This window comes from Borostomias antarcticus (genome assembly GCF_949987555.1).
Source record: "Borostomias antarcticus genome assembly, contig: scaffold_43, whole genome shotgun sequence".
Taxonomy (NCBI): Eukaryota; Metazoa; Chordata; class Actinopteri; order Stomiiformes; family Stomiidae; genus Borostomias; species Borostomias antarcticus.
Genome location: NW_028176769.1, coordinates 603,793 through 613,376, shown reverse-complemented (window position 1 = coordinate 613,376; position 9,584 = coordinate 603,793).

The window sequence follows — 9,584 nt, the reverse complement described above, 5'->3', positions numbered from 1 at the left end:
CATCCCAATTATGCTGCTATCAAACCAATGTGCTAGCTACTGTCCATCCCAACTATGCCACTATCAAACCAATGCACTAGCTACTGTCTAACCCAACTATGCCACTGTCAAACCAATGCGCTAGCTACTGTCCATCCCAACTATGCTACTATCAAACCAATGCGCTAGCTACTGTCCATCCCAACTATGCTATTATCAAACCAATGCGCTAGCTACTGTCCATCCCAACTATGCTACTATCAAACCAATGCGCTAGCTACTGTCCATCCCAACTATGCTACTATCAAACCAATGCGCTAGCTACTGTCCATCCCAACTATGCTGCTATCAAACCAATGTGCTATCTACTGTCCATCCCAACTATGCTGCTATCAAACCAATGTGCTAGCTACTTACCATCCCAACTATGCTATCAAACCAATGCGCTAGCTACTGTCCATCCCAACTATGCCACTATCAAACCAATGGGCTAGCTACTGTCTATCCCAACTATGCCACTATCAAACCAATGCGCTAGCTACTGTCCATCCCAACTATGCTACTGTCAAACCAATGCGCTAGCTACTGTCCATCCCAACTATGCTACTGTCAAACTAATGCGCTAGCTACTGTCCATTGCAACTATGCTACTATCAAACCAATGCGCTAGCTACAGTCCATCCCAACTATGCTACTATCAAACCAATGCGCTAGCTACTGTCCATTCCAACTATGCTACTATCAAACCAATGCGCTAGCTACAGTCCATCCCAACTATGCTACTATCAAACCAATGCGCTAGCTACTGTCCATCCCAACTATGCTACTGTCAAACCAATGCGCTAGCTACTGTCCATCCCAACTATGCTACTATCAAACCAATGCGCTAGCTACTGTCCATCCCAACTATGCTACTATCAAACCAATGCGCTAGCTACTGTCCATCCCAACTATGCTACTATCAAACCAATGCGCTAGCTACTGTCCATCCCAACTATGCTACTATCAAACCAATGCGCTAGCTACTGTCCATCCCAACTATGCTGCTATCAAACCAATGTGCTAGCTACTGTCCATCCCAACTATGCTACTATCAAACCAATGCGCTAGCTACTGTCCATCCCAACTATGCTGCTATCAAACCAATGTGCTAGCTACTGTCCATCCCAACTATGCTGCTATCAAACCAATGCGCTAGCTACTGTCCATCCCAACTAGGCTACTATCAAACCAATGCGCTAGCTACTGTCCATCCCAACTATGCTACTATCAAACCAATGCACTAGCTACTGTCCATCCCAACTATGCCACTATCAAACCAATGCGCTAGCTACTGTCCATCCCAACTATGCCGCTATCAAACCAATGCGCTAGCTACTGTCCATCCCAACTATGCCACTATCAAACCAATGCGCTAGCTACTGTCCATGCCAACTATGCTACTATCAAACCAATGCGCTAGCTACTGTCCATCCCAACTATGCTACTATCAAACCAATGCGCTAGCTACTGTCCATCCCAACTATGCTACTATCAAACCAATGTGCTAGCTACTGTCCATCCCAACTATGCTGCTATCAAACCAATGTGCTAGCTACTGTCCATCCCAACTATGCTGCTATCAAACCAATGCGCTAGCTACTGTCCATCCCAACTAGGCTACTATCAAACCAATGCGCTAGCTACTGTCCATCCCAACTATGCTACTATCAAACCAATGCACTAGCTACTGTCCATCCCAACTATGCCACTATCAAACCAATGCGCTAGCTACTGTCCATCCCAACTATGCCACTATCAAACCAATGCGCTAGCTACTGTCCATCCCAACTATGCTACTATCAAACCAATGCGCTAGCTACTGTCCATCCCAACTATGCTGCTATCAAACCAATGTGCTAGCTACTGTCCATCCCAACTATGCTACTATCAAACCAATGCGCTAGCTACTGTCCATCCCAACTATGCTGCTATCAAACCAATGTGCTAGCTACTGTCCATCCCAACTATGCTGCTATCAAACCAATGCGCTAGCTATTGTCCATCCCAACTAGGCTACTATCAAACCAATGCGCTAGCTACTGTCCATCCCAACTATGCTACTATCAAACCAATGCACTAGCTACTGTCCATCCCAACTATGCCACTATCAAACCAATGCGCTAGCTACTGTCCATCCCAACTATGCCGCTATCAAACCAATGCGCTAGCTACTGTCCATCCCAACTATGCCACTATCAAACCAATGCGCTAGCTACTGTCCATGCCAACTATGCTACTATCAAACCAATGCGCTAGCTACTGTCCATCCCAACTATGCTACTATCAAACCAATGCGCTAGCTACTGTCCATCCCAACTATGCTACTATCAAACCAATGTGCTAGCTACTGTCCATCCCAACTATGCTGCTATCAAACCAATGTGCTAGCTACTGTCCATCCCAACTATGCTGCTATCAAACCAATGCGCTAGCTACTGTCCATCCCAACTAGGCTACTATCAAACCAATGCGCTAGCTACTGTCCATCCCAACTATGCTACTATCAAACCAATGCACTAGCTACTGTCCATCCCAACTATGCCACTATCAAACCAATGCGCTAGCTACTGTCCATCCCAACTATGCCACTATCAAACCAATGCGCTAGCTACTGTCCATCCCAACTATGCTACTATCAAACCAATGCGCTAGCTACTGTCCATCCCAACTATGCTACGATCAAACCAATGCGCTAGCTACTGTCCATCCCAACTATGCTACTATCAAACCAATGCGCTAGCTACTGTCCATCCATCAAACCAATGTGCTAGCTACTGTCCATCCCAACTATGCTGCTATCAAACCAATGTGCTAGCTACTGTCCATCCCAACTATGCCACTATCAAACCAATGCGCTAGCTACTGTCTATCCCAACTATGCCACTGTCAAACCAATGCGCTAGCTACTGTCCATCCCAACTATGCTACTTTCAAACCAATGCGCTAGCTAATGTCCATCCCAACTATGCTACTGTCAAACCAATGCGCTAGCTACTGTCCATTCCAACTATGCTACTATCAAACCAATGCGCTAGCTACTGTCCATCCCAATTATGCTGCTATCAAACCAATGTGCTAGCTACTGTCCATCCCAACTATGCCACTATCAAACCAATGCACTAGCTACTGTCTAACCCAACTATGCCACTGTCAAACCAATGCGCTAGCTACTGTCCATCCCAACTATGCTACTGTCAAACCAATGCGCTAGCTACTGTCCATCCCAACTATGCTACTATCAAACCAATGCGCTAGCTACTGTCCATCCCAACTATGCTACTATCAAACCAATGTGCTAGCTACTGTCCATCCCAACTATGCTGCTATCAAACCAATGTGCTAGCTACTGTCCATCCCAACTATGCTGCTATCAAACCAATGCGCTAGCTACTGTCCATCCCAACTAGGCTACTATCAAACCAATGCGCTAGCTACTGTCCATCCCAACTATGCTACTATCAAACCAATGCACTAGCTACTGTCCATCCCAACTATGCCACTATCAAACCAATGCGCTAGCTACTGTCCATCCCAACTATGCCACTATCAAACCAATGCGCTAGCTACTGTCCATCCCAACTATGCTACTATCAAACCAATGCGCTAGCTACTGTCCATCCCAACTATGCTGCTATCAAACCAATGTGCTAGCTACTGTCCATCCCAACTATGCTACTATCAAACCAATGCGCTAGCTACTGTCCATCCCAACTATGCTGCTATCAAACCAATGTGCTAGCTACTGTCCATCCCAACTATGCTGCTATCAAACCAATGCGCTAGCTATTGTCCATCCCAACTAGGCTACTATCAAACCAATGCGCTAGCTACTGTCCATCCCAACTATGCTACTATCAAACCAATGCACTAGCTACTGTCCATCCCAACTATGCCACTATCAAACCAATGCGCTAGCTACTGTCCATCCCAACTATGCCGCTATCAAACCAATGCGCTAGCTACTGTCCATCCCAACTATGCCACTATCAAACCAATGCGCTAGCTACTGTCCATGCCAACTATGCTACTATCAAACCAATGCGCTAGCTACTGTCCATCCCAACTATGCTACTATCAAACCAATGCGCTAGCTACTGTCCATCCCAACTATGCTACTATCAAACCAATGTGCTAGCTACTGTCCATCCCAACTATGCTGCTATCAAACCAATGTGCTAGCTACTGTCCATCCCAACTATGCTGCTATCAAACCAATGCGCTAGCTACTGTCCATCCCAACTAGGCTACTATCAAACCAATGCGCTAGCTACTGTCCATCCCAACTATGCTACTATCAAACCAATGCACTAGCTACTGTCCATCCCAACTATGCCACTATCAAACCAATGCGCTAGCTACTGTCCATCCCAACTATGCCACTATCAAACCAATGCGCTAGCTACTGTCCATCCCAACTATGCTACTATCAAACCAATGCGCTAGCTACTGTCCATCCCAACTATGCTACGATCAAACCAATGCGCTAGCTACTGTCCATCCCAACTATGCTACTATCAAACCAATGCGCTAGCTACTGTCCATCCATCAAACCAATGTGCTAGCTACTGTCCATCCCAACTATGCTGCTATCAAACCAATGTGCTAGCTACTGTCCATCCCAACTATGCCACTATCAAACCAATGCGCTAGCTACTGTCTATCCCAACTATGCCACTGTCAAACCAATGCGCTAGCTACTGTCCATCCCAACTATGCTACTTTCAAACCAATGCGCTAGCTAATGTCCATCCCAACTATGCTACTGTCAAACCAATGCGCTAGCTACTGTCCATTCCAACTATGCTACTATCAAACCAATGCGCTAGCTACTGTCCATCCCAATTATGCTGCTATCAAACCAATGTGCTAGCTACTGTCCATCCCAACTATGCCACTATCAAACCAATGCACTAGCTACTGTCTAACCCAACTATGCCACTGTCAAACCAATGCGCTAGCTACTGTCCATCCCAACTATGCTACTGTCAAACCAATGCGCTAGCTACTGTCCATCCCAACTATGCTACTATCAAACCAATGCGCTAGCTACTGTCCATCCCAACTATGCTACTATCAAACCAATGCGCTAGCTACTGTCCATCCCAACTATGCTACTATCAAACCAATGCGCTAGCTACTGTCCATCCCAACTATGCTACTATCAAACCAATGCGCTAGCTACTGTCCATCCCAACTATGCTGCTATCAAACCAATGTGCTAGCTACTGTCCATCCCAACTATGCTACTATCAAACCAATGCGCTAGCTACTGTCCATCCCAACTATACTACTATCAAACCAATGCACTAGCTACTGTCCATCCCAACTATGCCACTATCAAACCAATGCGCTAGCTACTGTCCATCCCAACTATGCCACTATCAAACCAATGCGCTAGCTACAGTCCATCCCAACTATGCTACTATCAAACCAATGCGCTAGCTACTGTCCATCCCAACTATGCTACTATCAAACCAATGCGCTAGCTACTGTCCATCCCAACTATGCTACTATCAAACCAATGCGCTAGCTACTGTCCATCCCAACTATGCTACTATCAAACCAATGTGCTAGCTACTGTCCATCCCAACTATGCTGCTATCAAACCAATCTGCTAGCTACTGTCCATCCCAACTATGCTGCTATCAAACCAATGCGCTAGCTACTGTCCATCCCAACTAGGCTACTATCAAACCAATGCGCTAGCTACTGTCCATCCCAACTATGCTACTATCAAACCAATGCACTAGCTACTGTCCATCCCAACTATGCCACTATCAAACCAATGCGCTAGCTACTGTCCATCCCAACTATGCCACTATCAAACCAATGCGCTAGCTACTGTCCATCCCAACTATGCTACTATCAAACCAATGCGCTAGCTACTGTCCATCCATCAAACCAACGTGCTAGCTACTGTCCATCCCAACTATGCTGCTATCAAACCAATGTGCTAGCTACTGTCCATCCCAACTATGCCACTATCAAACCAATGCACTAGCTACTGTCCATCCCAACTATGCTACTATCAAACCAATGCGCTAGCTACTGTCCATCCCAACTATGCTACTATCAAACCAATGCGCTAGCTACTGTCCATCCCAACTATGCTACTATCAAACCAATGTGCTAGCTACTGTCCATCCCAACTATGCTGCTATCAAACCAATGTGCTAGCTACTGTCCATCCCAACTATGCTGCTATCAAACCAATGCGCTAGCTACTGTCCATCCCAACTATGCTGCTATCAAACCAATGCGCTAGCTACTGTCCATCCCAACTAGGCTACTATCAAACCAATGCGCTAGCTACTGTCCATCCCAACTATGCTACTATCAAACCAATGCACTAGCTACTGTCCATCCCAACTATGCCACTATCAAACCAATGCGCTAGCTACTGTCCATCCCAACTATGCTACTATCAAACCAATGCGCTAGCTACTGTCCATCCCAACTATGCTACTATCAAACCAATGCGCTAGCTACTGTCCATCCATCAAACCAATGTGTTAGCTACTGTCCATCCCAACTATGCTGCTATCAAACCAATGTGCTAGCTACTGTCCATCCCAACTATGCCACTATCAAACCAATGCACTAGCTACTGTCTATCCCAACTATGCCACTGTCAAACCAATGCGCTAGCTACTGTCCATCCCAACTATGCTACTGTCAAACCAATGCGCTAGCTACTGTCCATCCCAACTATGCTACTGTCAAACCAATGCGCTAGCTACTGTCCATTCCAACTATGCTACTATCAAACCAATGCGCTAGCTACAGTCCATCCCAACTATGCTACTATCAAACCAATGCGACTAGCTACTGTCCATCCCAACTATGCTACTTTTAAACCAATGCGCTAGCTACTGTCCATCCCAACTATGCTACTATCAAACCAATGCGCTAGCTACTGTCCATCCCAACTATGCTACTATCAAACCAATGTGCTAGCTACTGTCCATCCCAACTATGCTGCTATCAAACCAATGTGCTATCTACTGTCCATCCCAACTATGCTGCTATCAAACCAATGTGCTAGCTACTTACCATCCCAACTATGCTATCAAACCAATGCGCTAGCTACTGTCCATCCCAACTATGCCACTATCAAACCAATGGGCTAGCTACTGTCTATCCCAACTATGCCACTATCAAACCAATGCGCTAGCTACTGTCCATCCCAACTATGCTACTGTCAAACCAATGCGCTAGCTACTGTCCATCCCAACTATGCTACTGTCAAACTAATGCGCTAGCTACTGTCCATTGCAACTATGCTACTATCAAACCAATGCGCTAGCTACAGTCCATCCCAACTATGCTACTATCAAACCAATGCGCTAGCTACTGTCCATTCCAACTATGCTACTATCAAACCAATGCGCTAGCTACAGTCCATCCCAACTATGCTACTATCAAACCAATGCGCTAGCTACTGTCCATCCCAACTATGCTACTGTCAAACCAATGCGCTAGCTACTGTCCATCCCAACTATGCTACTATCAAACCAATGCGCTAGCTACTGTCCATCCCAACTATGCTACTATCAAACCAATGCGCTAGCTACTGTCCATCCCAACTATGCTACTATCAAACCAATGCGCTAGCTACTGTCCATCCCAACTATGCTACTATCAAACCAATGCGCTAGCTACTGTCCATCCCAACTATGCTGCTATCAAACCAATGTGCTAGCTACTGTCCATCCCAACTATGCTACTATCAAACCAATGTGCTAGCTACTGTCCATCCCAACTATGCTGCTATCAAACCAATGTGCTAGCTACTGTCCATCCCAACTATGCTGCTATCAAACCAATGCGCTAGCTACTGTCCATCCCAACTAGGCTACTATCAAACCAATGCGCTAGCTACTGTCCATCCCAACTATGCTACTATCAAACCAATGCACTAGCTACTGTCCATCCCAACTATGCCACTATCAAACCAATGCGCTAGCTACTGTCCATCCCAACTATGCCACTATCAAACCAATGCGCTAGCTACTGTCCATCCCAACTATGCTACTATCAAACCAATGCGCTAGCTACTGTCCATCCCAACTATGCTACTATCAAACCAATGCGCTAGCTACTGTCCATCCCAACTATGCTACTATCAAACCAATGCGCTAGCTACTGTCCATCCCAACTATGCTACTATCAAACCAATGCGCTAGCTACTGTCCATCCCAACTATGCTACTATCAAACCAATGTGCTAGCTACTGTCCATCCCAACTATGCTGCTATCAAACCAATGTGCTAGCTACTGTCCATCCCAACTATGCTGCTATCAAACCAATGCGCTAGCTACTGTCCATCCCAACTATGCTGCTATCAAACCAATGTGCTAGCTACTGTCCATCCCAACTATGCTACTGTCAAACCAATGCGCTAGATACTGTCCATCCCAACTATGCTACTGTCAAACCAATGCACTAGCTACTGTCCATACCAACTATGCTACTATCAAACCAATGCGCTAGCTATAGTCCATCCCAACTATGCTACTATCAAACCAATGCGCTAGCTACTGTCCATCCCAACTATGCTACTATCAAACCAATGCGCTAGCTACTGTCCATCCCAACTATGCTTCTATCAAACCAATGTGCTAGCTACTGTCCATCCCAACTATGCTACTATCAAACCAATGTGCTAGCTACTGTCCATCCCAACTATGCTGCTATCAAACCAATGTGCTATCTACTGTCCATCCCAACTATGCTGCTATCAAACCAATGTGCTAGCTACTTACCATCCCAACTATGCTATCAAACCAATGCGCTAGCTACTGTCCATCCCAACTATGCCACTATCAAACCAATGGGCTAGCTACTGTCTATCCCAACTATGCCACTATCAAACCAATGTGCTAGCTACTGTCCATCCCAACTATGCTACTGTCAAACCAATGCGCTAGCTACTGTCCATCCCAACTATGCTACTGTCAAACCAATGCGCTAGCTACTGTCCATTGCAACTATGCTACTATCAAACCAATGCGCTAGCTACAGTCCATCCCAACTATGCTACTATCAAACCAATGCGCTAGCTACTGTCCATTCCAACTATGCTACTATCAAACCAATGCGCTCGCTACAGTCCATCCCAACTATGCTACTATCAAACCAATGCGCTAGCTACTGTCCATCCCAACTATGCTACTGTCAAACCAATGCGCTAGCTACTGTCCATCCCAACTATGCTACTGTCAAACCAATGCGCTAGCTACTGTCCATCCCAACTATGCTACTGTCAAACCAATGCGCTAGCTACTGTCCATTCCAACTATGCTACTATCAAACCAATGCGCTAGCTACAGTCCATCCCAACTATGCTACTATCAAACCAATGCGACTAGCTACTGTCCATCCCAACTATGCTACTTTTAAACCAATGCGCTAGCTACTGTCCATCCCAACTATGCTACTGTCAAACCAATGCGCTAGCTACTGTCCATCCCAACTATGCTACTATCAAACCAATGTGCTAGCTACTGTCCATCCCAACTATGCTGCTATCAAACCAATGTGCTATCTACTGTCCATCCCA